The following is a 27,927-nucleotide window of genomic DNA, read 5'->3' as shown; positions in this document are numbered from 1 at the left end:
CGCACCCTCCGCGCCGCGGCCGCGTCCCCGCGGGGCTCCGCTCCGCTCCGCTCCTCTCCGCGCAGCCAGCGCGGCTGCCCGGGCCGCGGCCATGGCCACGGACGGTGAGTGGGTGCGGGCGGTGCCCCCGCTGGCCCGGGATGCGGGATGCTGCGGGAGGGGGAGCGGGATGCTGACGGGAGAGGGAGCGCGATGCCGCGGGATGCGGGATGCTGATGGCAGCGGGGTACTGAGGGATGCGGGATGCTGATGGCAGCGGGGTACTGAGGGATGCGGGATGCTGATGGCAGCGGGGTACTGAGGGATGCTGACGGCCCCGGGGGTGGGCTCGGAGGGGGAAAGCGGGCCCAGCTGCAGTGGCCCTGCCCCCGGGGCCCGGCGGGGTGGCAGAAGGGGGCTCGGGGGTCGCTGTCCCCCTGCCCGCGGGTCTCACGGGGCGCTGGGGTGTGCTGCCCGTGTGCTTCCCACCGACAGGTTCCTGTGCACAGACACGAATGTTAGGGAGAATAAAGGACTAGGAAAGCTGGCTTTTGAGGTATTGATGAAGAACAGGTGTTCCTGTAATCATGGGGGACTTGTCTGTGTCTGGGAGCCTGGGAGTTGTTGGGTTTTCTCACCACAGCACAAAATAAATTATTTCAGGGAGGATTTTTGAGTGATGAGGGTGTTGTTTGGATTGATGGTGTTGTTGACCCACCCTGGCTCAGCTCATGGTTGTGACAGTGGTGCTGCTGCCAGGTATTTCCCTTAATATTTCAGATCACAGCACCGGCAAGTTGCTGAACCTGAACTGCTGCTGTCAGACACAGTCCTGGCAGTCTCCTCATGATTTACTACAAAAATGACAACTTCAATGCTTCCTGAGGATTGCTGGGTTGATTTTGCTACATCTTTTGCCAGCTTTGGGGAAAATAATCACGTGAGCCTTTAAGAGATGCCAGGATTACATACAGCAGTGTATAAGCTCTCAGGAAAAAATCCTAGGCTTGAGCTTTTAATTTAAAAAATTGGACTTAATTGGGAGGCTAATTTCTCTCCCCCTTTTGCCATTTGGTGATGTTCCTTTGTGTTTGTTTTTCCTCATTTTCTTTCAAGGCTGTGTCCCTAAGGAAGGGTCATCTCAGGCAAGGCCCAGGCTGGTAGGTGGAGTTGTGGATTTTCCACGACATGGAGATGGAGTCATTTGGTGCTTCAGCGTGGCCTTAGCAGAATTAGGAACAAACCTGGTTTGTTTACAGTAGTATTAGTACACTTTTACCTTGCAGAATCTCTCCTTCCATGAGATTTTACAGCAGGGATCTACATCTGACAGTTGACTCCTCATCTCTTTGAAAATTCCTAAATGTTTTGATTGAGAAATAATAACCTGAAATGAAAAAGACTGGAGGGAAGCCTGAAGTTAAAATGAATAAATTGACATTCCTTGGACTTGGTGTACTTGTATTAAATTCCACTTAGATATATACTATGATTTTTATTGAAGTGGGAAAATCTGGATTGTTTTCAATATCCAGCCTCAGCAGATGCCAGCTTTTCCTGTACTTGTGTGGAGCAGTGGCACCATCAGCAGGACCAGGGATTGTCTTGTCTGGGGAGGTTTGGAAGGAGAGCAAGGGCATCCTGAGAGCTCAGGTAGTGTCCACTTCTGTCCTTGTGTCAGAGTTGTTCCTCTGAAAAAGGCAGAAAGAGCCAGAAAGTCTCTCTTCCTCTGTGATTCTGGGCTGCCAGAAGAGGTGGCAGTGATGACTTGAGGTGATCAGAGATCCATTTCACAGCTGTCTGCTCTGGTTTAATTGCTGAATAATTCATTGTTCCTGCTGGCTGAAGGACTGGAAATGAGGGAAGTTTGGTTTCCACTAACTATGGCTTCAGCTCAAGTGGAAATGAGTTTGGCTTGGACACAGTTCAGGTCAGTGCCAAACAGAACTGTGGATCATTTGACAACGTTTCTAATGGTTTTAATTAAAGGTGTGGGAGCCAGTGCTGTTTATTGATGATCTGGATGAAGGCACTGAGTGTGTTGGTGGCAGCATCAAGCTGGGTTGGAGTGTCGATCTGCCTGAGGGGAGGAAGGCTCTGCAGAGGGATGCAGAAGGCTGGATGGATGCACCAAGCCCAATTTTGTGAGACTGCAAGGTGAAGTGCCAGGTTCTACATCACGAGAACCCCTGCACCACCACAGGCAGAGTGGCTGGAAAGCTGCCTGGAGAAAAAGGACCTGGAGGTGCTGGCAGCACTGAGCACGAGCCTGGTGTGCCCAGGGGGGCAAGAAGGACAATGGCACCCTGGGCTGTGCAGGAACAGCGTGGCCAGCCAGGCCACAGCAGGGATTGTCCCTCTGCACTCTCACTGGTGGGGCTGCACCTCGAATCCTGGGCTCAGTTTTGGGCCCCTCATGTCAAGAAAGACATTGAGGGGTTGGGGCATGTGCAGAGAAAGGAACAGAGCTGGGAAAGGGTCTGGAGAATAAATCTAATGAGGAGCAGCTGAGAGAACTGGGGGGGCTCAGCCTGGAGAAAAGAAGGCTCAGGGGGGACCTTCTCACTCTCTACAACTCCCTGACAGGAGGGGACAGCCAGGTGGGGGTCAGGCTCTGTGAGGAACAAGCAATAGGACAATAGGAAATGGCCTCAAGCTGTGCTAGAAGAGGTTTAGATTGGATATTTGGGGGAAAAAAATAGTGGAAAAGGTTGTCAAGCATCAGAATAGGCTGCCCAGGGCAGTGGTGGAGTTACCATCCCTGGGGGGATTTAAAGGAAGCGTAGATGTGGCACTTGGGGACATGGTTTAATGGCGAGCTTGGCAGGGCTGGTTGGGCTTGGTGATCTTAGAGGTCTTTTCCTGCCTAAATGCTTTCATTATTTGATGGCATCCTCATAATAGCAAGACCATTCTGTATATTTTAAAATCAAAGGTCTCCCAAGAAAATATATTTAAAAGAGGAAACATACATGTGACTCTTCAGAGAAGTTTTTAAATACTGGAAGTATATTGACTTCAATTTCAAAGTTCATGTCACTGTATCTTGGTTTTGGTTTTAATTCTTGTTTCATTTTGATGTAACATTGCCTAAATTCTTGCTAATAATAGACCTGCATCACATCTGGCTGTGCTGAAAGCAAATCTTAAGAAATGTCTGCTTTGTAGAAAATACTGATTTCACTTGTGTGTTCCTTTCTTAACATGTGAAACACAGGCACTTCCACAAAGAGCCTGCATTTGTGCATATCCACCTGTCCCTGTGAGAAAAAAATTAGGTACATAGATTTCAAAGTAAATTGGAGAATATTTAAAATCTGTTTCCTTCCTGTTTTGATTCAAGGGGTGGAGGTGGATATTCTCCAGGGATGCTGCCTCTGAGGAGAGTTTGTTTTTCACACTTTACTTGTCTTGGAGGAGAGGATGGAGAGGGCTTCACTGAAGAACTGGGCTGCTGTTACAAAGCTGCAGAGAGCATTCAAAAGCCAAAGGGCTGCTGGGCTTGTGAATCCTACAGCCAGGCTTATAACAACATTTTTAGAGGTTTGAAGACAAAAGTGAGTTACTAAACCAAATATTTTCGAGGTTGCATGGCACCTGAAGCTGAATGCATCCCTGTAGCCTTGTTACTGAGGGCTGCAGCACTGGTTTAATATGCTTAGGTCACCATGAAATGGGTCCTGCTCAGTGCAGAGGGGTGATTATGGAGGAGGTGGTGTGGCTGTGGTGTGGCTGAGGATGTGCTGGAAGCACTGTGGAAGCCAGAGCGCTCCCAGCTGTGTCAGGTTTTGGGAAGTGCAGCACTGTGCCCCAAGTAATGATGCCAGCCCCTCCTCAGGGAGCCATCTGCAGGAGCCTGGGATGTTCATTTGCCTTCTTGGGGTGTTCTTTTTCTTCCTGTGCATGTGGGGAACACGTGAGTCCCATCTGGGTACATCCTTCCATGGTGCTGCTCAGCTGAGAGACATCTCCTAAGTAAAGAGGAGCAGCCACAATCACCAGGGGACATTTCTAAAAACATCAGGCGGCTTTGCTTTGAAAAGAAGCCTCAGGTAGGTTGATGTCATGACTGATGGGGCTGAGCAGTCACTGAGGAGGCTTTGTGCTTGTGTCCCCTTTGTGTGATCTGCTGCTGATGGCTCTGGCTCTGCACACAGAAAGTTTGATCAATTATTCAGCAAGGGCTTGAGTCTGAGCTGTCTCAGAGCTGGCAAGCCACTGCCTCTACAGACTGGTGTGGTTGGTTGTTATTTAGGCACTCTGACTTTGCACAGACTGTTCTTTGTGCAGTTTTGGGAGATGAATTCCCCATCAGAGGAGAATATGGTTATCAACCAGATACGCTTGCACCCAGCCTGTGACAGTGGCTGTAATCAAATCCAATTAGGCATGTTTTAATCAATCAGGGGTGCTAAGTTATCTGTGCTGTCTGGAATGAACTTCTTGGATACCTTCCTTCTTATGTTTCAGATAGATTGGCTTTGTGTTGGAGAATTAAACAGGGGGGTAAACAGTCAGTTAAAATTGACAAAATTATCCATCAGCAGCTGCAGGACTTGGTTAAAACAATGAAAATTGACCTTGTGGCAGCCTCCTCAGTGGGTATGAGGGGGACAGGATGCCATTTGTGAAGTCCTGAGAAGAGCAGAGCCAAGAGGAGATATGAACTCAAACCAAATCCCTGACTGCACTGGCTGGCAGGCTGGGATCACAGCTGCACTGCATGTCAGTGTGGAGCAGCTGGGTGACATCTCCTCATTAACCCTGTCCCCATTTCTGGCTTGGAATCACCTCTGTGGTGCTCCCTGGTGAAATGAGCAGTGCAGGGCCCCTGAGTGGCACTGGGCAGGGATGGCATGGGTGTTTTTATTTATTATAAAGATGATGGTTTTGCTGGTTTATTTTCTTTCTTAGGGCACCTCATACCATTCTGACCCCTCTGATCCACAAGTACCTCTCGTGTCTCTCTCTGTCCCTTGCAGGAGGCACAGCTGGGACTTGTGGGATTCTGCCACAGAGTCCTGGGGTGGTTTTGTTTGGAAGGGACCTTAAAAATCACTTAATTGCAGCTCCTCTGCCATGGGCAGGGACACCTTCAGTGGACCAAACCTTGCTCTGATGCTGACTTTGAGTCTGTGTGGGTTTTGCTTCTGCTCCCTGTTTGTCTGTGCTATTTCTATAGTGCTCTGTAATGAATTATTATTAATAATTATTATTATTACTGTTATTACTATTATTGTTGCTGAATTTTTAATTTATTTATTTATTTAGTGACTCAAATGCACAAGACACTGAATGCCTTCAAGGAGCAGGGAGTCAGTCCTAATTAGCCTTCATTGACTTTGATAGATGTTTGAAAACATCTGTGCATGCTCCTACAGCTGGCAGGTGTGTTTTTAAGATTGTTGTTATTCAAGAAAAAAATACAGGTTTTCAGGTGCCAGAACTACTTATTTTGGGTCAAAACCAGAGTTTTCAAACACTTAAGCACTTCTTATAAAAATGTGGACAATGAAAATGTGGTTTACATCTCAGAAGTGTTTAGGGAGCATATGCAGACAATGTACATAAATTTGAAAAAAATTCCCCCAAATGTTTCCCATCACGTTATTCTGACAACCAAGGGATTGCAGAGTTGGAACAAAAATGTTTGCTAGTTGAACAAAAACCCAGTAATTTTAACAAAGGTCTACTCAGGTCCTTTTGGTGTCTCACTGCAATTGAAAGAAGAGAGCTCTCTAAAATAATTTATTGCTCTTTGGTGTGGCACTTTCTCCTTTCCTAAGCATTATTTCTACAAGTGTGGGGAGTGGGATTCTGCAAAGAGAAGGGATCTACACAATGCTATTTCCTGCTGGTAATGTGAATTTCATCTCAAGATAAACATTTGGGCCACTGTTTAAAGGCAGTTATTGGGATCTTGAGGTTGTTGTCTGCAGAAAAGAATTTGTTATGTATTTATCAGACAATGGCAGGGGGGCATGAAGCACTGTTCCAGAGTGGGTATTTCTTCTCTCTTGTTTCCTAGGGGCTCTTTGGAACCAACATTTTCCATCAATAACTTTTGTTGAAAATACTTAAGAAGGTTTGTTGTCTGAAACCCATTTTGCATAACATGCCTTGGTTATGCTTTGTGCTTAAAAACTTTGAGTCAGCCCTGAAGAACAACACAATCACCATAGAAATCACAGAAAATGCTTCATGTGTGCGTGGGTTTTGTCCTCTTTCTTGTTTTGCAGCACTTGAAATCTTCAGAGTTTCTCTCCAGAGGAGCAGATAGAAGGAAAAAAGGAGGGTTTTTTTCATTGCCACAAGGACTAGAAGGTTGTAGCAGCTGATATTTTTGCCTCATGATTTACTTCAGATCTACACATTTAGGTAAAATACCAATTATTGTTTGATGGAGGTGTAGATTTTAGTTGGTGAAGTTGTGATACTTGCCTTTAAAGTCTTAAAAAGTTGTGCATGCTCCATGAAACGTGCATAGAGTTACAAATGATTTAATTTTCTGGGTGTAAAAACGACTTAAGAATTTCTGTAATTGCATCAACACTGCAATTAGATTTATTGGTCATCATGTGGGGGATACAACTGTGCTGGGAGCCCTGCTGAAAAATGAATCCAGGAGGTTCTGTGGCTGTACTTCAGAGTAAATGCTTGTTGAGATGTTACTGAAGCTGTAAGAGATGAGCTGTACAAATGCTCATAGCGTTTTGCAGCAGTGCTTTGGGTTCTGTTCTGCAGTTTGAACAACCTGGTTTGCTCCCTGTATTTCAGTATAACATTAATAGTTGTTTCCCCAGCTTAACTCGGATTTTGTATGATTGTTGTACCACAGAATTTTCAGTGGAAGCAGAACACATTCCATGCTGAAGTTGGATGACAGCCTGTAAACAAATGAGGGTGTGTTTCTGTTGCCATCATTTGCTATTGGGAAGTTCTGCTGTGTTTTTTGAGGCAGTTCACAGGGAGGGGTCTGGCAATCTGCTGGTGTTTCTGTCTGTGCTGCTCCTGCTGTGTGCCAGTGCTTGTCCTGCCTGGCTCCAGGAGCCACCTGCCAGTGCTGGCATGGACTGAACCATGGGATGTGCACCTAACTGTGCATGAATTACATATTTGTACATACGTAAGGGACACCTCATGGGTGGAAAATGGTGATCCCACCACCCAGTTACCGAGTCTTGACTGCATGATATTCTCAGTTTAGCCCAAATACTGGCACCCTCAGCTTTCTCATTACCCAGCAACCCAGGCCACATGACCTGATCTGTCCAAAATGACAAAACAGCCAGAGAGCTTTGATTTAGTATCAAATGGAAAGTTGCACCTGCAGGAGGAGCCCTCAAACTGTGCTGTCCATGCTGGTACAACCCAGTGTGTCCTGCTTTGGTGCTGCTCATGATTTTCCCTTTATCACTGGAGCATTGAAGGTCGAGAGGGGCAGAGAGGCAGGGGATGTGCTGTTCCTTGCCACTCTGAAAATTGGTTTAGGTATGTCTGAGTCACAGAATGGTTTGTGTTGGAAGGGACCTTAAGGATCATCTTGTTCCAAGTGCCCTGCCATCCCTTTCCACTAGACCAGGCTGTTCCAAGCCCCATCCAACCTGGCCTGGAACATTTCTATGCGTGGGGCAGCCACAGCTTCTCTGAACAACCTGGGCCAGGGCCTCAGCACCCTCAGAGCCAAGAATTTCTTCTAAATATCTAATCTAAACCTACTCTCTTTCAGTTTGAAGCCATTACTCCTTGTCTATCACGAATTACCTCCTTCAGGCTCTGTGAAGATGTCAAGGTGACAGTGTTGCCACTTGCTCCCGTCCCTGTAAGCTAATGCTGAAAAATCACTAGTTTTAAGTCTCAAAAAGCATACACACCATGACTGACCTTTACTCTGCTCACCTCTGGTTTCCAAATATTTCTCCTGCAAAAACATGAGCTGGAAACAGAAGTGTAAAACAAAGCTGACCTTCTCTTTTGTGCTGACTTAGGTCCAAGTGTTACAGAGACAAGAAAAACAGCAAATAACTTTAATGTGCTAGGAACTCTGGGAACAGAGTCCCCCTTTTAGAGAAAAAGGAATGGATTTAAGGATTCCCAACAGGCAATCTCAAGAGGGAAAAGAGTGATTCTAGTGGGATCATTTGTTTTCAGTGCTTCCACAGCAATGACTCTACAGTCATTTATTTGCCTGCTGAAGGCACAAGGACAGATCCCCAGAGCTGCTCTTCTCCCTGTTTGCCTTCCCATTGCTTCCTTGCTTTTTTGGTTCAGTTCCTCACCCTCTTCACTTCCCCTATCTCCCTCCAGGGCAATGGAAAACTGGGAGTTGTGCTTGGCTTACTCAGGGAAGGTTTCCTTCCCAGACACTGCAGAGAGGTCCACGAGGAGCTTTGGTCAGAACAGTCCCACAGATCCAGTAACCTGCCAGGTGTCTCCATGGGAAGCCCTGCAGCCTGTGTGGATTGCTCTAAGTCAATCAGAGTGAGAGGCAGAGCAGCACAGAGGGAGAATGTGCCCCTTTCTTGGGCTGGAAAGAGGAGCCTTCAGACCCCTGAGCTGCTGCCCACGTTCTCTGTGCTTGGCAGCAGCAGCCACTGGAGCATGAGCAAAAAGTCAAGACTGCCTTGGGTCAGGAGACTTCCTCACAATGGAGTTCACAATGGGCTTCTGCTCCTCTGGCTTTTCTCTTTGTCCACTGGACATTTAAAAGGAGCAGCTTCAGCAGGGTGTGCTGAGAGGGAATTCTTCAGGAGGGTGCCACAGGCCAGGGCAGTGAGGATGGTGCGGTTCAGATCCTTCTGGGCAAAGCCAGGACTTCCCCTCGGGGTGGCCCACCTTGCAGCCATGCTGGAAAGGAAGAGTGCTGCCCACATGATCCCACATGGTGCCTCATCTCTTCAGTAATGGATGATCTCAGCAGGAAACGTAGGCAGAAGTTTCTGTGCTATGGGTTATGGGGAGGATTAGGTATGGAAGAGTTCTGCTGTTTTGGTTCATGCTGTCATGGTTTCTGTGAGCAGGTGGGTGCCCAAGGAATTTTAATGCAAAAAATGTCAGATCCCCTAGGATTAGGTGTCAACTGACTGATGATTTTGAGGAATGAAGTCTTGAATTTGGCACATAAAAATAGCAGCTGCGTGGGACCTTGTCACCGATTTCCTTTGAGAACCAACCCTTTTCTGAGAACTTTAACTTTGGGATTCTGCTGCTGTTCAGTTCTAGTATGTAAATATTCATTCACCAAATCTCACTCTTGTGCACTCTGCCCCCAGTGCCTCCCTGCAGCATTTACTGTGCTAATGGGATGACAATGGGTCACATGTTGCATAATAAGGTGAGGACTGTGAGGCCTGAACTTCACATGGCTGGAAATGTGTCAGTACCAGGATAATCACAAGGTAGCAGCTGTCTTACCCTCTCTTTTTATTTTTCTTTTTGAAACCCACTCCGCTTGTTTTATAATTACTTGGGCTCATTATGAGAGCAAAAATAGCTCCTCTATTTAAAGAGAACAGATGGTTTTTCTAATGATTTTTCCTTAAGATTGAATGAATTGTGGTTGAGTCAGAAGCTGCCAGCCCAGAAACGTATGTTTTGATTAGAGAAATACTTGATTAGGTTAATTGAGTGTGACTCAGTGTGATGTACATTTGGCCAACTCAAAATCTATCCAACTTTGTCTTGGATAGAGGCTGCAGCACATCTCTGAGGACAGAGTAGCAGGGAAGGGAGTGAAGGTGAAGATGGATAAGCCAAAGGGTTGTAACACCTCCAGGAGGGCTGGGAAGCATTTAAAACATGAGGACACATTTGTCCATTCACATCTTGTTCCTGAGGGTGAGGTCTTTGCCAAGACAAAACTCCTTGCAGTTTCCACCTGAGAGGCCTCTGAACAAGCCAAGCTCAGACCCAGACTGAGAGAGAGCTAAGGGTGGTCCTGGGGACCCAGGCTGAGGAGAGGGGCAGGGAGGGTAAGCTGCAGAATGAGTTTGCCTTTGGGAAGCCCCTGTGTCATGAGAGGGAGCAGGGATTTGGTTACCCTGAGCCTTGGTGGGTTAAAGACTTCAGAGCTGTGTTTGTGACATCCAGGATGTTTCAGCAGACAGGTGATCTTTTCTGCCTTTAATAGAAAAGGAGATAGAGGATCTCCTGAGCAGGCTCAGTGACACTCAAGGTGCTTTAGTTAGGCCATGGAGTGAGTTTAATGTGCTGTAATTTCCAGGCAAGCTCAAGCTTGGTGGGACAGGGTACAGCAGAGATGATGTGGAGCTCAGCAAAACAGGTAAATAACCCGAGATTTCAGAGAATAACCCGAGATCTCTGACTTCTTGACTATTTTATGATGTTTGCTGAAGACTAAGAGACTGTGATGCCTCTCTGAGACCTCAGTCCTCTTCCAGACACTGGCATGTAGCCAGAAAAACTCTTAAGAGATGTGTCCTGTGCTCCTTTCCTCTGTGACCAGAAATGGCATGCACAAATGCAGTCCTTGATGTTCCCACTGTAGTGAAGCTCTTGCTCTGGGTGGTGTCCAGAACCATCTTCTAGAGATTCTTCCTTTCCTGTGGCTGTGTAAGTCTGAATATAAACTCAAACCTCCTTGAGAGGTGTAGTGGTGTGGAGTTTTTTTGTTTTATTAGTGTCCCAGCAGCCCTGGTTTTGCAATTCCCAGCATGATTTTAGCAGCTGGGCAGCCATTCTTTTGTCTTTTTTGCTTTTTCCCCCAGTGCTCTTTACTCCTTCTCCCTTTTCCCTGTGTGGCTCCCGAAGCAGAGATCTCCTTTTCCAGACCTGATCCCAGTGTTGCTGCTCTGGGGCTGCCAAGGTCAGCAGGCAGCAGGATGGTGGCTCAGCCATGTCTTTGTGCCCTTTGAAGGGATTTTAGTGTGTCTGTGTCCCTTCAGACATGTCCTGCTACGTGCTGGAAATGAATCATCTCCCACAGCATTTGTGCAGTTTGATGTGGGCAGTGACAAACCAAAGCAAACAGGTCCTGCCCTTATTCTGGAAATGAATCATCTCCCACAGCATTTGTGCAGTTTGATGTGGGCAGTGACAAACCAAACCAAACAGGTCCTGCCCTCACCTCATCCCCTTTTTGTTGGACTCCTGGATGCTGACAATTTTAAACTTTCTGTGCTTAAAGGCACAGAACCACAAGAGAACACTGCATTTGACCTGAGGTCATGGAACAGGCATCCAAAATTGATTGATAGCACTGGGTTACGGGTGTGTAGTTGGTTAGAAGTGTGTAATATCACAGGGTGGAAAACTTAGAGTTTGGGGTTTTAGAATATAGAAATAAATATGAAGCAAGATGGAGCTTTTAGGCAAGTTGTTCTTTACCTTCTTCTTCCTTCTTCTTCTTCATGGGTTTGGGTGATGTTTTGTAACTGGACAAAAAAGTCCACAGTGTGGGCTTCAAGGGATCAGTTATTGGGTTGAAAGGGAAAATAATCTAGGTGTCCTTTCTTAATTAGATAACTTAGTCTTAAAAGACCTTGAACAAGAGACAGCTGGCCATTTTGTACCTTCTAATGAGAAGCTGCAGAACTCATGACAAGAGTTCACTTTCACTGATAAGAAATAACAAACACTGAGTCCGAACAGGAACTATCACCTGGAGTGCCTTCAGTCCAGACCCAGAGAAACCAATACCTTTTTTGTGGGCAAAATTGTGTCTTTCAGGACATCAAGGCAGACATCACCTGTGGAGACAGCATGAGGGTGTGAAGCAGGAGGTCTGGAATGATGTGTACAAGATGCTCTGCCAATGCCAGAGGAGAAGGATGAGATGTGCCAGCCCACCTCCTGTTACAAGGGTGATGCAAATGTTTCCCTGTGGCTGTTAGGATGTGATATTGACAGAGATATTTGATGTAGTTTGATATGTCAGGGTTAAGGTGTGTTTTATCCTCTCCTTGCTGGATTATGAATGGAAAAAATTATTATATTCAGCTGCTTGAAGGTATGTAGGTATGGTAGTGAGCTGTGTTGGAGGATCTTTCATCATGAATCTGAGAGAAAGGAACTAAAACTAATTTAAAATCAAAGCAAAGCACTCACAGGAGCAATATCCATCATTCTCTAGCACTGCACAGAATTTGGATGCAGCAGGTCTGAGTACAGCAGTTTTCCATCCTGAAAGGACCAGCTAGATTCCTCATCCTGTGATCTGAGCTACAGGAATAGTTGTGGCTTTGGGGAAAGGAGCAAGTAATTAAAATTACTATATTTATTTTTTCTGTGTTAGAATACTTATTTATATTTGTATTATTTTTCATTTTATTATCAATTTTTTATTTGGTATTGAAAGCCCTTCCTAAAATGCCATAGCTTATTTCATAGATGTGCCTTCCTAAACAGGGGCAGAGGCAGGTGAAATATCGTCCAAAATGCACTGACAACCACCTGAAGAGCTTGAATCTGAATTCTTGGCTTAATTATTGGCCATGCCTCATATCTGGTAGAAAGCACTCCCCTCTGTGGTGTCTTCAGAACCGATTTTGTAAGAATTTTTGCCTCGATGCTGGAATGAGAGAGGCTCTAGAGGGCAGTGCAGCATCCCTGTGATGGCAGTGCCTCCGGATTCGTTCACAGGAATCTTACTCTGCAGGATGATTGCTTAAAATAGATAAAAAGAAGATAGAATTAAGCAGTAGTTTTTGTTGTTTCACAGGGAGATTTGATTGATGAAAATTTTTTGCACCGAGAAGACTTAGCTCTCTTTTTAGAGGAGCTTTGAACATTAGACTGGTTATACTAATTTTGAAAAGGTTTTAATCTCTTTAAAAAAAAAAAGTATTATATTTGTGTAGAATTTAAGGAAACAAACAGACCAAAGCCCATCCCTCCTGTGCACCTAGCAGAGCCCACATAAGAACAATTTGTTTTCACATTGTCTTTCCCCTTCTCCAGCACAGCCTTATAATGCAACACATCCTTTGCCTGGATGTGCTCCTGTTTCCCTTGAAGGGAGATAAATCAATAAATCATTGTGTCAGCAAAGCACAGCTTGAAGCAACATTTCCTTGCGCTGGAATGTTTTGAATTCACTTCAGGTGGGAGCTGAGATGTGCCACCCACACCTGCCTGCTGATAACATTGCAGGGCAGCATGCAGAATGGCAGGGTGGTGATGGGGGGTGTCTGCAGCCTGCTCCTGCCGTCAGAAGGGGTCAGGAGCTCCTTGCTACCCCACAAACAGCTTATATATGGCTGGCTGATTATTTAATGAGCTTTTGGCATGGATTTTCCCTCTGTGAGAGAGTTCATGTCTCCAGACCGGTTGGGTTGTGCTGCTCATGTGGATGGGATCTTTCAGGGCTGAAATCCTGCAGAGAGGAGTCTGAGGCAGGACTGTGCCCCCAGCACCCCTCTGCAAGGCAGCACACGAGGGATTTCTATCAGCTTTATCAAGGTAGCAGAAATTCCTCCAAATTAAACTCGTCAGCCTTTTCCAGCAGGAGGGGGGAGATTATCCCCAGCAGTTCCTCTGGGTGAATGCAAAGGATCTGGATGTGGGCTCAGCATTGGGTAACTGATACTTCTGAAATACGTGTTTGTTTGTTTGTTTTCCAAGTAGAGTACATCTTGTTAATCTGTGCAAATCAGAGATGATGAGAGGAAAGGAGGGGCTGTGGATAACTGAGAGGACTTTACATAACTGAGGTGAAAAATAAGATGCTCTCATTTGAACCAGAGGGAAGGAAAATTGCTTATATATACTTCCAGAAGAATCCCTTTAAAAAAACCAACAAACCACAGTGTTTCCTCTCTTCCTTCTATCTGCTTTCTTTATTTTCTTCAGTTCTGGTTTTCAAGAGAAGGTACATGAGACCTACAAATGTCACAGTCCTACTGTGACTTAATTCCCTTTTTCAGTAATACCTATCCACCTTCTCTATGGTTTTTGGAAGAGCTGCTGCTGGTGGTTTTTGTCCAGGTGAATTGAACAAGCTGCCTGTCAGACCACCCTGGTTTTCAGGCACCAAAATGTAGAATTTTCAAGTAGGAGACCTGTTGGTAACACTTTGTGAATCAGACTGTCTGCTGCCTGATGAATGCTGCATAGCTATTACTGTAGTAGAGATTACTGCTAATTTATGTTTGTACCAATTAATTTCCCTATGTGTTTCCTAATTAAATAAGGTATGACTGTAAAGCAGATTAACACAATGATGCCAAATTCCTGTCTACAGTCTCCTTCTGAACGAAGCTTGTTATTTCCTCTATGGTTTAAAACTGAGCCATGTGTGCTGTCTTCCTTTAGATTAAGGAGCAAGAAATCAGCTTAATTTCATACTGTTATTATTTAAGACTGCTTTGATTTTTCGGAGAAGGGAGATAGCCAAAGGGCTTAGTGCCATTGAATTGATGTGCTGCAAGTTCTTGTCATTAGCATTTCTTTTGTGTGCAGCTCCTTTAAGATAAGGGACATCTTTTCTGCTCACTGTTCTCACACCATTCCTTTGCCTGCCTGATGCTCCAGGTGTTCAGAAGTGGATAAATAATAGGGAGGAGGGATTTTATTTTTTCTAAAATTTGACAGTCAGAATATGCATGTTGGCTTTTAAATACAGTGGTGCTTTTTATTGCCCTTTTCCCCCCGAGTGATTTGGCCTCCCGTTAATGGGGGTGATCTGCAGTGAACTTGGCTGAATTCTGCCTGTTTTAGCAACAAGAGGTAAAGCCCTCAATACTCTAAGGAAAAGTTCAGAAACTCAGAATAGATTCAGTATAAGCAGTGCCTGGGCACACAGAAAGTTAATTGTTCTGCTAATGAGAGAGAATTCTGCCTCCCTCAGCTGGGTCAGTTGGGAATGTAGAAAAGCAAACATGATGACTCTGGACCCTAAAGCTTCTGCTGGTGCCACTGCTTTTGTAATTCTTGCCCTTGCAAGGACAGAGAACGGTCTGGAGTTTAATGTTCCCTCTCTTTATGTACTCTCATTAAAGCTGTGCTCATGGCTTGCAGGCTGGATCTGATGGAACCATCACAGCTCCCCAACTTCACTGGCATTACTTTCTACACAGGAAGATCTTACCAAGGTTTTAAAACCAATTTCAGTTCACTTGAGCGAGTTGTGAGGGCTGCTCCTCACCTGTGGCTGGAGCCACAGGTGTGTGCCAGCTTCAGAGAAAATCTGAGCAAGAAGGGGAAAGGCAAAGTTGGCAGCAGTGCTGGGGAAGGCACAGCAAGGTCTTGCTCAGCACACTTATTCCTCAGACAATGCTGGCTGCTCCAGGGCTGAGAGAATAACTTTTTTTTTTTTCTAACTTGTGAGAAAGCCAGCCCTGAGCTGTGTGGCAGCAGGGCACAGCCTGGCAGGAAAGCTCCTTTCCATTGCTGAGCAGGGGACATGGGGGACACAGGGAGAGAAGCTGATGCTGAGGATGGGACAGCAACCCTTGGTGCTGGTTCCTTTTCCAGAGAGCACAGAGCCGTCTGAGCTCTGCTGGGATGGTGTGAATTGCTGCTGCTACCTGAGAAAGTGCAAGACAGGCACTGGTGGGCGTCAGGAATGCAAAATCTCCCTGAGACCTGACAAGTCTGTCGCGGTTTTGCCAAGATGGAAAGGCTGGCTCCTGGCTCATCCCTGAACCTGTCTGCCAGTGCCATGGAGGATGGGAGCCACAAGGGATCCTGGGGGGCTCTAGACATTTGCAGGTGCTTTAGGGTGTGCCTGCCCTGCAGTTTGATGCAGTCACTGCTAGCTCGGTGTGTGGGAGTGGGAAGAGACAGAAGGACCTGCCTGGCACTCGGCAGAAGGTGGATGTGGGAGCCATCCTTGGAGCACTGGCAAACTCAGGGAGATAATGGTTGAGGTGGACTATCCAAGTGTGGGGACACGAGGCTTGACTCCATTTCCCTCAGAAGGTTGATTTATTATGTTATATAATATATTAAAATACTACATTAAAACTATATTAAAAGAACAGAGAAGAAAGATCAGAAGGCTACAAAGAACAAGAATAGAATAAAATAGAATGCATAACAAAGTCTTGTGACTGCTCACAGCCTTGGCACAAGTGGCTGTGACTGGTCACTAATTGAAAACAATCCACATAGACCAATGGAAGATGCACTTATTGCATTCCACAGCAGCAGATAGTTATTGTTTACATTTCTTTCTTGAAGCTCTCAGCTCCTCAAGACGGGGAAAATCCTAGCAGAGGGTTTTTCATAAAATATCATAGCTACAGATAATGAAGTTTTCCAGTCTGTCCCTGGAGCTGTGGAGAGGAAGGATGCCTGCAGCCAGAGGTAAATCTCTCTGGGCAGCACCTCATCTCTGACAGCAAGCAGTGCCTGTAGCAGCACAGGAGCAGGGCTGCCATGAGAGCTGCTTCTCCTTTCGTGATTTCACCCAACTTTCACAGCCTGCAGCTCAGGGGATGAGCACATCTGCTTCCAGCTCCTGCCAGGCTGCTCCACCAGGATGCAGGGATGCAAACTGCAGGCAGGCAAGGTCACACTGCTTTCCTGTAAATGGCAGGCAAAGTGTGCAAAGTGTAATGGATAATTCCATGATGTCAACGACCAGAAGCAAACGTCTCGCAGGGTGTAATTGGTTTCCCTATAGTGTCAAGTGCTTTTATGTGTTCAGCATAAATATCTTTGCATTGATTGGGAGAAGAAGGTAAAAATCGATGATTTACAACACTGAAGTGCTTAGAACATGACATTAAAATGACTCTGAGAGACTTAGCTCATAGGGGACATAGTAAATACTCCAGAGGTGCAGGAAATGAAGAGACTCTTCCCAGGTCCTGAAACCAAGCAATAAATTTGATATATGCTGTGTTTCTCTGCCTAATGGGTTTTAATACTGACTTTCTTTTTGTAGAATTGCTCTCTTTTTTGTTGTTTAGTTGTGGTTATTTTTCACTCTTATTTGTTTGGATGTTTAGTACCCCAGGCTAATTGGAGACATTTTTATTTTCATGAGGGAACTCTACAGCTTGAGCAAAGTGGGAAACAAATCCTGTTCTGCTGGCTTTGTGCACTAAGCACCAGGAGTATGTCCTGAATTATGAGTGCCGAGGAGCACAGATAATCACAGAAAATAAAGCTGGAAGGACCACGGATCCATCCCTTTGCCCCACATCCAGATGAATCGTATCCTACTCACTGCTGACAGATTTCCTTGCTGCAATTTTAGCACAGAGATCAGATAATCTTCATTGTATTAATAGTGATTTTTTATTTCCCCTTTCTTTGTATCTCCTTGTGTCACATGCTTTCTACAGGCTTTTTGCATTTTTGTTTTCCCCTTTCTTTGTATCTCCTTGTGTCACATGCTTTCTACAGGCTTTTTGCTTTTTTGTTTGGGTTTTGGGGTTTTTTGGTGTTTTTTTTTGTTGTTGTTGTTGGGGTTTTTTTTGTGTTTTGTTTTGTTTTGGGGTTTTTTTGGTTTTTTGTTTGTTTGTTTTTGTTTTTTTTTACTAGGCCTTTAAATTGTCCCTTTTCTTACCCCCAGTAAGCTACCAGACATGAGATGCAGTCACAGCACTTTGATTCCTCCCAGTCTAGAAAATAAGACACAGTGGTTTTTGATGGAAGTATTTACATGCTACTTTGGTACTTTTGTATTAGTCAGGAGAATCCTAACTGTCTTTCAGTGCTGGCAGCAGCTCGTGTGATGAGCTGTTCCCTGGAGAGGATGAATGCTCTGAACTTCGTAAGGACTTGCAGCCTCTTGTCTGGGAATCTCAGCTTGAGTTTGGGCTTTAAAGTAGAGGGAAAAAAAGAGGCAAATTAAGGCTGAAAGATTCCAGCTCTGCCTGGTGCAGGAGGCCATGTGATGAAGTGTGCAAATGGATTGCTGGTGTGCTTAGCTGGAATTCAGATGCTTGCATTTATGTGAGGGGTACAAAGCAAGGTGTCCCCGAGGTGCTCTGCTGGCCCTGTGCATCAATATCAGCAAAAGTCAGCACAGAGCTTTACTCTGTTCTTGAAATATCTGTGTGTAACAAGGGCAGGAAGCCACATGAAGAGAATTGACAATGATATTTTCAAGAATTTTCACTAAGATTGCATGCAGCTACCTGCAGACACAAGGTGAAGCATCAGCTACATCCAGTGTCACTTCCTTCCTCAAACCTAAAATGAGGAAGGAAAAACTGTTTGCTCAGGACTTTCTGCCTCTTCAGTGCACAGGTCTGACTTGACTTTGGCTGCCTGCTCTAATTGCTGTTTAATGAAAAAGCTGTAAAACCCTGTGGAACAGCCAATAAATCAGCAATGTGTAAGGAAAATTTAAAAAGCGTGTGCATTCCCAAAGTGACATGAGAACAACAGGGGATGTGATAACCTGAGATCTTCTGACCTTTTAACCCCCAAACCTCTGTGGGAACTCCTGTTTTCCCACCTGGCTGTTGGCAGAATTGATGATTTCTGTCTCACCATCTCCTCAGCCTTTGAATGCCTTTGAATCCAGCCCAGCCCAGCTCCTGTGCCAGGCAGGCTGCTGTGGGTAGTGCTGACTGCACACTCTGCCCAGCCCTGCCAGGAAATTGCTGCCCTAGCGTGAGGCCAGGAGTTGTTAAGTTTTTAAGGAACAAGTCAAGGCTGTTGCTGAACTGGGGGTAGAAACACGCTGTGAACTGAAATAATTAACACAGCTTTGATCACAGAAGTAGGCATTGCTTTGTCTGTGGCTTTATACAAAGTTAAAGGAAAAAGTGAAAGGTGTTAATGGTGCCTCTTCATTAACCTAATCCTTCAGGGTGGCAAATTAGGTCCTGGTTCCAGTCCCTGCCACCAGCGTTGGTGTGGAGCCTGCTCCTGTGCCTTTCCCACTGCTCCTGCTACCTTTTGGTTTGGAAATGAGTGATGCTGGATCACTGCGTGGAATACATTTATGACAGCTCAAAGCACAGCTTAGGTGGTCCTGGTGAAGAACAATCAAGCAACGGTGACCTTGTGCTGGATGAGCATCTGGCATGGCACGTGTCACCCCATCCCTCTGTGCAGCCACCGCTCGGGATTGCCGAGCACCAGCCCAGACATGGATGTCTGCTGAGCCCGGGGTCAATTCCCATGCCAAGGGCTGATCCTACAGGACGTGGCAGTGTGGGCTGCAGGTGTCACCTGGAGGCAGCCAAAGCCCATGTTCTGTGTGCTGCCCTGCTGGTCTGGAAGGTGAAGGCAGTGCCTGCAGCTGCAGGGTCGTGCTGGGGGGTTGTAGATGTGTGCTGCTGCTGCTGAGGGGGAGCAGAAAGCTTCTGCCCACTGTCCAGGCACAGACCCTGCTCAGCAGCAGTGGTGAGGGCTCTGCAGCTGCTCTGGGAAGGTGCAGGGCCTGCTGGGGTTAGTGGGGTTGCTGCAGATGCCAGTGATCCCCTTGGCAAGCCCCTCCACCCCAAGCTGTGCCACCCTGGCCAGCAGAGCAATTCCTGCCTGCTCTGAGCAGTGATCTGGCCTGTCACTGCAGCAGCAGCTCCTGGGTGCCACAAAATGTGCTTTTGGGTCTCTGCAGGGGAGTGAGAGGGGTCACTCTGGTTCCTCCTTTTCTGCCCTGTCAAGGGAGCTGCAAGGCCCATTCCTGGTGAGTGTCTTGGCCATTTTAATAAGCCAGGTGTGCAATGGGTTGGCTCATTTGTATTTGATTTAACAGAAAGAGTAGAAGAAATTCTTCTTTACCCAATACTGTTTTTATTCTTGCTTGTCTGTCATCACCTGCTGCTCACTCTATGTGTCTTTCACAAGCCATGGGTGGCCAGGCTGGGACCACAATCCCCACATTGCTTTCCTTCCTCCCTCTCCTGCACGCCCTTGTAGGAGCCCCAGAGAGGGAGAATCACTGTGCAAGCACACAGCCCTGACTGGGGACATCTGCTCAAGCAAAGAGTAAGCAGAAACTATAATTATTGCAAAGCTGCTGAGGGTTTGGGAGAATGGGAGTGGCAGATGAGGACTTGGTGTCCCATGGTGGCTGTGTGAGGGCTCTGGGGTGTCACTGCCCCAGACAGAGCAGCCCCAGCAGCAGCAGGCAGCATTCCCTGTGGGCACAGCTCCTGGCTGTCCCTGCAGACCCGTGGGGGAAGCAGAGGGAAAAGCAGAGCCAGCGCCTGTCCCGCTTCCCTGCCAGCTCCTGCCAAGGGCAGAGGCAGCACAGATGCTGCTGGTGGAGGGCATCTGCTTTGGAAGGGCACAGGGATCCTGTGCAGGCACTCAGCATCCACCGAGCCTGTCTGGAAGGCTTGGCTGGAGGAAATGAGGTTAGCAGAAGCAGAAGTTTCTACAGCTTGCCTCACCAAGCGACGGCCCAAGTTGGCCCAGGATGCTGGAAACCACTTTTTAGCCTGGGCACTCCTCCATCTCCATCCAATCTGTGCAGCCACACAGCTAAAGAGCAGGAATGTGACTTTCCCTGGACCTGTCTTGTAGAAGGTAAAGCGCCATATGGAAGCTGATGGCTCAACCTGCCTGCAAAAGGTATCTGAAGAGAGAGAGGGAACACAGGCCCGCATCTTTAAAGATAAAGAAGAGTGTGTGGGTGCCATTTCCTCAGCAACTGAAGCTGTTGCAGTGTCTGAGCTGTCTGTGGTTTCAGTCTCTCTTCTACAGTATTTCTGCCAAGGGGGCAGCTGGGAAGAACTTTTGCTCCATAATAAATTTTCAAGGGAGATTAGATATGAGATCAGAATGTGGTTTTTTATTGTTTAGTTCATATTTTGTCACCACATGCTGATTTTTTTTCAGATTTGATATTTTTGGTTTTGTCCGTAAGATTTCTGCTTTGAACTCAGGAAACACATTCCTTATACAGCCTTAGGTGTGGTTTGGTTTTGGTTTTTTTTTTAAATTTTATTTTATTTTCATCACTCTCTCTCTTTTCCTGACTCATGTTTTATTATAATCCCCCCTCCTGTTTTACAGCACCTTAATTTGAGGCTCTTGAGACTCAGCTATCTAACATAGAAAGCTTTCTGCAGGCAGAAATCCATGGGAAGTATGGGCACTTAGAACTTAGGAAACTTGAATCTCAAGGTGGGCAGACAGAAATTAAAGTGCTTTTAAGTCTGGAGAACTTCTGGAAAACGTGATCTCCCTCCCTAGCTGTCTTTCTGTGACTTTCAAGACTGTGGAAATTCGATTACGGGAGGTAGCTGTGAGCACAGCGAGTATAGGTGGTCACTTTTTGTTCCCTTGCAATTCAGGATGACAGTCCCCACCATTAAAACTCACTGCATGTGCACTTGATATTAAACAAATTGGATAGCTCTGAGATTGCTTATTTCTTGCAGGGATACAAGGATGGATTGAGCCAAAGCAGTTTGCAGCCCAGCGTGTCTCAGCTCAAGGCTGCTAATGACGCATCCTGGAAACACAGAGCATCAGCAACTCCTTTGTACTTTGCTAATATTTTTCCTGCAGTAACACGAGAGCAATTACAGCTTGGAAGGATGGGAGCTGGAAGGCTGGAGGAGATGAAAAAATTCAAAGGGAAGAGCAGGATTTCATGAAGTGAAGGCAGGGAGTGTATGTGGGTGGGCGAGGGAGCAAGCATCTGTAAATAGTTGGCACTGACAGCTGCTTTTAAAAATATGTGGGGATCTGGAAGGAGAGAGGTGGAACAGCTGCAAGTGTGTGTATGGTTTATGGGAAGAGGAGAGCAATGTGCAGCCTGTGAGGGAAGGAGCAAAAGAGCAGAGCTAAGCAGGAACCCGTGGAAGGGATGAGAGAAAGTGGGGCAAAACCAGAGAGAAGTTGGGGAAGAAAGAGATGAATTCCAAGAGATTTCAGGAATGGGCATAAAGTGTAGTGCAGCTGATGTAAGTCACTGTGGTGCTGCCAGTGGTGAGGGGGGAATTGCCACTGCCACCTGCCTGTGGTCCCAGCCTGTCCTCTCTCCCCGGGCTTTATCTTTTGATTTATCGTAATAAGAAATCAGCCTTGCTAAGAGCAGGTCATGGGGCTGGGCTGAAGGATTAAAGCCAAGTCTCCGACCTCTGGGCATATCGTAATGCTTGTGAGCCATTGACTCATCCTCTTTATTGGCAGGCTGATGGATTCCTAACTAGGTTGTTAGTGGCATCTCAGCCTTGCTGCCTGAGATGTGCCTTTTGTGTTTAAACTCTGACTTAGAGAAACAAGTTCATTTCAGGCTCTTTGTGCTTCTCTCCTCCTCCTTTTCACAGCTTTTACTTCTTTAAATGTAGACTTCTTTTGACAGATCATCTCCATGGTAACTAACAGGACCGGGCTGCCTACAGAAATTGTAGTAATAAAGTGGTTGGTTTTTACACATGATGAAAAGATGATGAAGCACAATGATAGGTGATAAAGACACAGGTAATTGCTCGAGAATAATATTGCTGCCAAGAAGATGACTGAACTCCCACACAGAAGATGAACAGATGGTGTATTTATTGAAATTCATAGGCTGAGGGAAGAAAATGTAATTGATGGCTGTGTAGGTTTTTGTTTCAGTTTACTATGTTCTGAGCAGGGCCGGGAGAGCTGTGTGCCGGCAGATGGAGCCACCGTATTTCCTCGCTGGAGATCAGAATTCCAATCAGAGCCATAAAGGCAGCAGAACCACTAATTGCTCTGATGCATTTTGCTGGTTTTGATCTGTCACACAGCCCTGGTATTATTTTAGAAAGGGTGTAATTCTTTTGTAAGAGCAGTGATGGTAAATTGCGTTAGAATACCGGGAACATGGAAATAGGGCCTGGAAAAATGAGCACTTGCAAAACATGTGCTCAGTAAAAGTTTTCCAAGAGCAGATGTGTGTCTGTTTTAGTGAAGGGCAGCTGTGGCATGTTTGCTAACCTGATTGCTGGTCTCAGGTACAGCAGGTCTGTTGTGCAAAATCCATGGGAAGGCAAAGCCAGGGAGTTTTCTCATGTTGCTCTCTCTGTGTTTTCAGGTATAAGATAAAACTGTTAAATGTGATGTTGAGACTTCAGTGAAAATGTTGTCTGCCTGTGTATGGCAGTGCTACAGACCTGGTTTGAATGATCCCAACACAAGAAATGTGCTGGCCTGGTGGAAGAAGCCCAGAGGAAGCCACAAAGTTGATCACAGGGCTGGAGCACATCAGGACAGGCGGAGAGGGTTGGGGCTGTTCAGTTTGGAGTAGAGAAGCCTCCAGGAAGACCTTTGAGACCCTTCCAGTACCTAAAGGGGCTCCAAGAGAGCTGGACAGGGAATTTTCCTAAAGACATGGGTGACATGACAAGGGGGGATGGATTTTAAGAGAAGGAGGGTAGGTTGAGAATGTAATTAGGAAATTTTTCCTCTCTGTGTGGTGAGGCACTGACACAGGTTTCCCAGAGCAGTGGTGGACTCCCCATCCCTGGAAATGTTCAAGACCAGGCTGAGTGGGCTCTGAGTAACCTGGTTTAGAGAAAGATGCCTTGCCCATGGCAGGGGGGTTTGAACAAGGTGATTTTTAACCTCCCTTCTGAGCTAACCCAAGCTCTGATGGCAGGACTGCATTGCTGCTGTGCAGTGGTCCCAGATGTGGGGTGCTGTGGTATCCCCTGCCACAGGGCTTGGTGCCTTCAGGTTCCCCAAAAGATTACTTCAGTGCTGCCAGCAGAATGTAAATGTCCATGGGAGTGAGTCTCTGAAGGGCTTCTCTCTGAAAAGCACAAATAACCATACTTAGAGCAAGGAGTGCCAGCTCTGGGGCACAAAGATTTTTCTGTATGGATAACAAATGCTCCCTGTTGGGGGAGAAACTCCCTTGGGAGGAGCTGCTTGAGCTAAAGTGGTGGTGGCTGTCTTTCCTGCAGCTCCTCTGTGCTCAGCAGCTTCAGCACCCCTGTTGTGCCCCTGCTAACCCCCCCAGTTTTGTGATTTATTGCTGGTAATGCCTGGGTGCTGTTTAGTGCATCATAAGATTCTCTCTTCCTCTGCAGTCTGGTGCTAGTTTATGGATTGTATAACTCATTTTCTCAAGTTCTGCAACTAAACCACTTCCCACTTGGCTTTACCTCCAGCTGCACCTACTCTCATGTTGACTATGTTTGTAGCTCTTGCATGCAAGGAGCTTTGAGAAGAATAACTTAAACACCAGAAGAAACAGGTTTTTCTTCTTAGAATGGTAGTGCTAATGAGAATGAAAATAAATACGTAGGCGGTATGGAAGAAACTCTCTCCCCAGGACTCTTTGCCCCAGTGAGGAAACTAAAAGTTTCGGGTTCATCACTTGACAGTGTTTGTGTCAAATTCACCCTTCCTTTTATTCCTTCCCTTCAGATTGTCAGGGCACCCACATCTTTTGTGGCACCTGAAAAACCTGATTTGCATGCAAATTGCTCCCGTTTAGGTTGAAACATTTCTGTCATTCTTCTTCCCAACTTCTTCCCTTTTTCCTCCAGAAAAGGAGGGGTGGAAAAAGTTACTTAAGCGATACACCTTCTTCATACAAGATTAAAGAGAATTGCTCTGGAAGTGGAACGATGTGCTTTTTTGAGACCTGTCAGGCAGCCAGCAAACCGAGCATCGAGTTAGAGATGCCTGAAAGATGTGCTATATAATAAAAGAGAGAATTAGGGAAGGGAAGAGGGTGAATCTGAGGACTGAAAAGAGTCTGACCTACTGCTGGATCTGAGCTGTTATTTGAGTGCATGGAGCGTGGTTGGAGTCATATTAAGCCAGCCTGGTGGCTGTCATTGTGATGACTGGTTCCTAAGGCGCCTCCTGATTTATTTTCAGTGCTGTCCATCCCTGTTGCCAAACCCAGGTCCTGCAGACTCCACCGTGGAACCCAGCAGGGTCTGGGGGACCTTGGAACCCTGGGGGAGCTCCCTGGAGAAGATGGTGCAGAACATCTTTGAAAGGATAAGCCTTGCTTGAGATAAAGGGTGATTTTTTAGCTTGAACAGAGATTTGTCAGGTGCCTGATGGGCCGAGTGCTGCCAGCTTCTCTGTCAGCCTGGCTTTGTTTGCTGCCCAGCTGCTGGCCTCTTTTCTTTCCCCCACCAATTCCTGCTCTGCCCTTCACCACTAATTGAGTGTTTCAGGCAAAGCTGGTCAAAACATTTTTATTCAAAACTTATTTTGCTGGCAGCCAAGCTTGGCAGCATCAAAGAAAATGATAAATAAAATATACTGTCATTTTTCTGGGAGAAATTCTCTTTTAAAAGCTGGAAGCTGAACCATTGTCACCCAGTTGAGGGGGAATACATTGCCAATTGCTTTTCGTTTTCTAGTTTACCTTCTCATCCTTTTTTTCTTCTATCCTCATTCTCCCTCCTCATCTCTTTTTTCCCTACTTGGCCGTGTTTCCCTATTTGTGCCAGAAAGGTCAAAGGAATCTAGGCTGACATGAAGACTTTCTCTCCAAGATGAGTATTTTTCATTCAAAAAATAATCAGATGTTTTCCAACTTCCCTTCTCCCCCAATTTAATGGTTATTCTGGGGCTGGTTTCTGTCTCAGACAGAAACACAGAGTGACACAAGATGGAAGAGACCCACAAGGGATCAGTGAAGATGCACCAAGGCTTCTGTGGTTTCCATGCCCATCAGGGCAAGTAACAGCCAGTGGGGCAGGGCTGGGCTGGTGCTCTGTGCACTGGTGCCCAGACCTCTCCACCAGGCAGCAAAGCCCATCCAAAAAACTCCCTGTGGCTCCTGAGTGTCCCAGTGCCCACAGGCACATGGGGGGCTGAAAGAAGGAAGCTGTTTTGCCAGAGCTGGAGTGACATTACTTGTCCAGGAGAACAACCACTTTTGGTGCTTATCTTTGGGATGGAGGAGGCCCCAGGCTGTCGGAACCCAGAGCATCTCTCTGGATGCCCTGGATGTCTCAAAGCCCTGGCAGGGGCTCGGAGACCCTGGCAGGAAGCCAAAGACACCTGGAAATTCGATCTTAACTCATGGAGCAAATTGCCAACCTGATATGAAGAATTACAGGTCACAAAAGTTTAAGTAGCACAGTAGTAGGAATCACAGGGTGAAGGAAAAAATTTTAGAGCGCTGTAAAGGGGGGTTTGAAATTCTGTACATGGGGGTCGGGAGTCCCAAGATGGAGGGATTTGGGTGTCCCCTGTCCTTCTTCTTTCTTCTCCTTGGCATCCATGTTCAGGATGATGTTGGCATGTGTGGATTGGTTCATAGAGAAAGTGCACTTGCCAACAAGGGCGAAAAGTATTGGAAATGGAAGGTAAATATCTTATACATAGTTTTCACTATAAAAGAGACAACCGCCCCGTGGGCGGGAGAGAGTGCCCTTGGCTGTCCTGCTGATCAGACCTCGGCTGGACAGACAGAAAAACTTTGTAGATAAGGAACAATAAACTCAACTGAAGACCAAAAGCAAGAGTCCAGACTCCTCCTTCAAAGCACACCCTGCCCAGAACCACCTTTTCCCGTGCTGGGGCAGAGACGAGGGACAGCCGACCCCGGCACCAGGCTGGAGGAGACTCCATTCTGGTGTCCTGGAAAGTGAATCAAAAAAGCAATCTGTGGTGAAAGCAATCTTCTGCAGTGCCAGAAGAGTGGTTGTGCTGTGTCAAAGCAAAGAGCCCTGATAGTTGGTAGTAAATACCTGGGGAGAATATTTAAGAGCAGAGTCTGGCTTTGTGCTCCCAGTCTCTGCCGATCAGCAGCTTGGGACTTTCTAACGCAGAGGTTATGTTTGATGGCCTATGATGAACCCATTTATCTGTTGGGTTTTTGAAACACTTATGCTTCCAGGCCATGCAACACCTGCAGCAGTGAGCTCCACAGTCTTGTGTTGCATGGCCTGGAATTGGGATTTGTACCTGATACCTGTTCATTTTGTTGTGTGCCCTCTAGCTGTTTTCTAGAAAGGTGTAGCTACAATTCATTCCTTATTTGCCACCTCCATAACACTTATTACCCTGTTTTATTACCCCTCCATCTGCTCTGATCCCATGATCACCTCTTTATTTGACAAAATTTAGTTTTTTTTCTTTGAGCAGAAGCTCTTGCAGACCTCTCATTACCCAAGTTGCCTGTACCAGCATGGTGCTATAGACGAGGGTGTCTATTAAGTCTTTTAAGTCTTTTAAGAAGTCTTTTAAGACTCCTACACTCTAGTAAGAAAGGGGAGCAGTGTGAATTTGTAATGGCAATGCTTTCTTATGGTCTTACTAATTTTCATAATGTTTCTTCATTTGCCTTGTTCCTGAGCACTGAGCTATTTTCAAGGAACTATTTGGGCAGTCACCAAGATGCCTTTTCTGCGTGAAAATAGTCCTGAATTACATCTTTCAACTTCTCTGCAGGTAACACTGTTGCAAAAATTGGTTCTCTAGGCTTATCATCATCAGTGCTCTTTGTCCACCATCACTGGTGACCCCACCAGCTTTCAGAAAAGAGTCCTATTTCTGCTGCCCTTGAAAAGGAGCTGTAATTAATTTTTTATGCCATTAGAAAGTTGCTGACCACAGCTGTTTTTTGGTCTGTCCTCCTATGATTCCACATTGAACTTGACAGAAGTTCACCATCTGTTTTTCTTGTCCGCCTCTGACCATGATGTCCACATTCTGAAGGATAGTTTTTTCCTGTTTTTGGCTTTACTACCAGTAATTGCTTTAAGTAACCATTCAATCACAATCACCAAATTGATTTTTTTTGCTTCTTTTATACTATTTTGAATTAATAAGTGTCTTGATGCTTTCCTATAGTACCTGTACATGGTCTCCTGAAGTATTTCTGCCTTTCCACCTACTTCATTCTCATGCTACACTGAATTTTATGTAGTTCTCCCTTTTCAAATCCAGGTTTCTTGCTTAGATTTCTGTGGGCTTCTTTTTTCTTCTATGGGGTGTTGAAGAATAGCCATTCTCATGTGTTGCTGGGGACGAGTTGCTCTTCTATTACAGGTTTTTAACTAGTTATTTATAATGTATAAAAATGCAGTGTTTTCAGCACCCTGTCAAGACAGTTTCCCAGTCTCTGTGGTATAACTTTAGTTTCAAATCATTCCTTATTTCTGTCTCCATTCCCAGTCACCC

At 46.0% G+C, this 27,927-nt stretch overlaps 1 protein-coding gene across 5 annotated transcripts in view; it reads left to right on the top strand.

The window, feature by feature from the left end:
- Position 1: 1 nt before the first annotated feature.
- SYT16 (synaptotagmin 16) overlaps positions 2 to 27,927 on the top strand; it is a 103,618-nt gene continuing 75,692 nt past the window's right edge. Inside the window, exons 1-3 of one of the 5 annotated variants that reach the window (XM_039733048.1) lie at positions 3,770 to 4,031; positions 5,251 to 5,367; positions 6,219 to 6,357. The gene's annotated coding sequence lies outside the window, so the exon portion shown is untranslated. Of the gene's footprint in view, positions 105 to 3,769; positions 4,032 to 5,250; positions 5,368 to 6,218; positions 6,358 to 26,991; positions 27,196 to 27,927 lie in introns of those variants that run through there. The other 4 variants (XM_039733054.1, XM_039733049.1, XM_039733051.1 and 1 more) reach the window with 4 other exon arrangements.

Source organism: Passer montanus, unplaced genomic scaffold, assembly GCF_014805655.1.
Source record: "Passer montanus isolate IOZ18808 unplaced genomic scaffold, ASM1480565v1 scaffold82, whole genome shotgun sequence".
In the NCBI taxonomy this organism is placed as follows: domain Eukaryota; kingdom Metazoa; phylum Chordata; class Aves; order Passeriformes; family Passeridae; genus Passer; species Passer montanus.
Note: the sequence above shows the minus strand (reverse complement) of the source record. Positions and strands in the feature narration are given on the sequence as shown.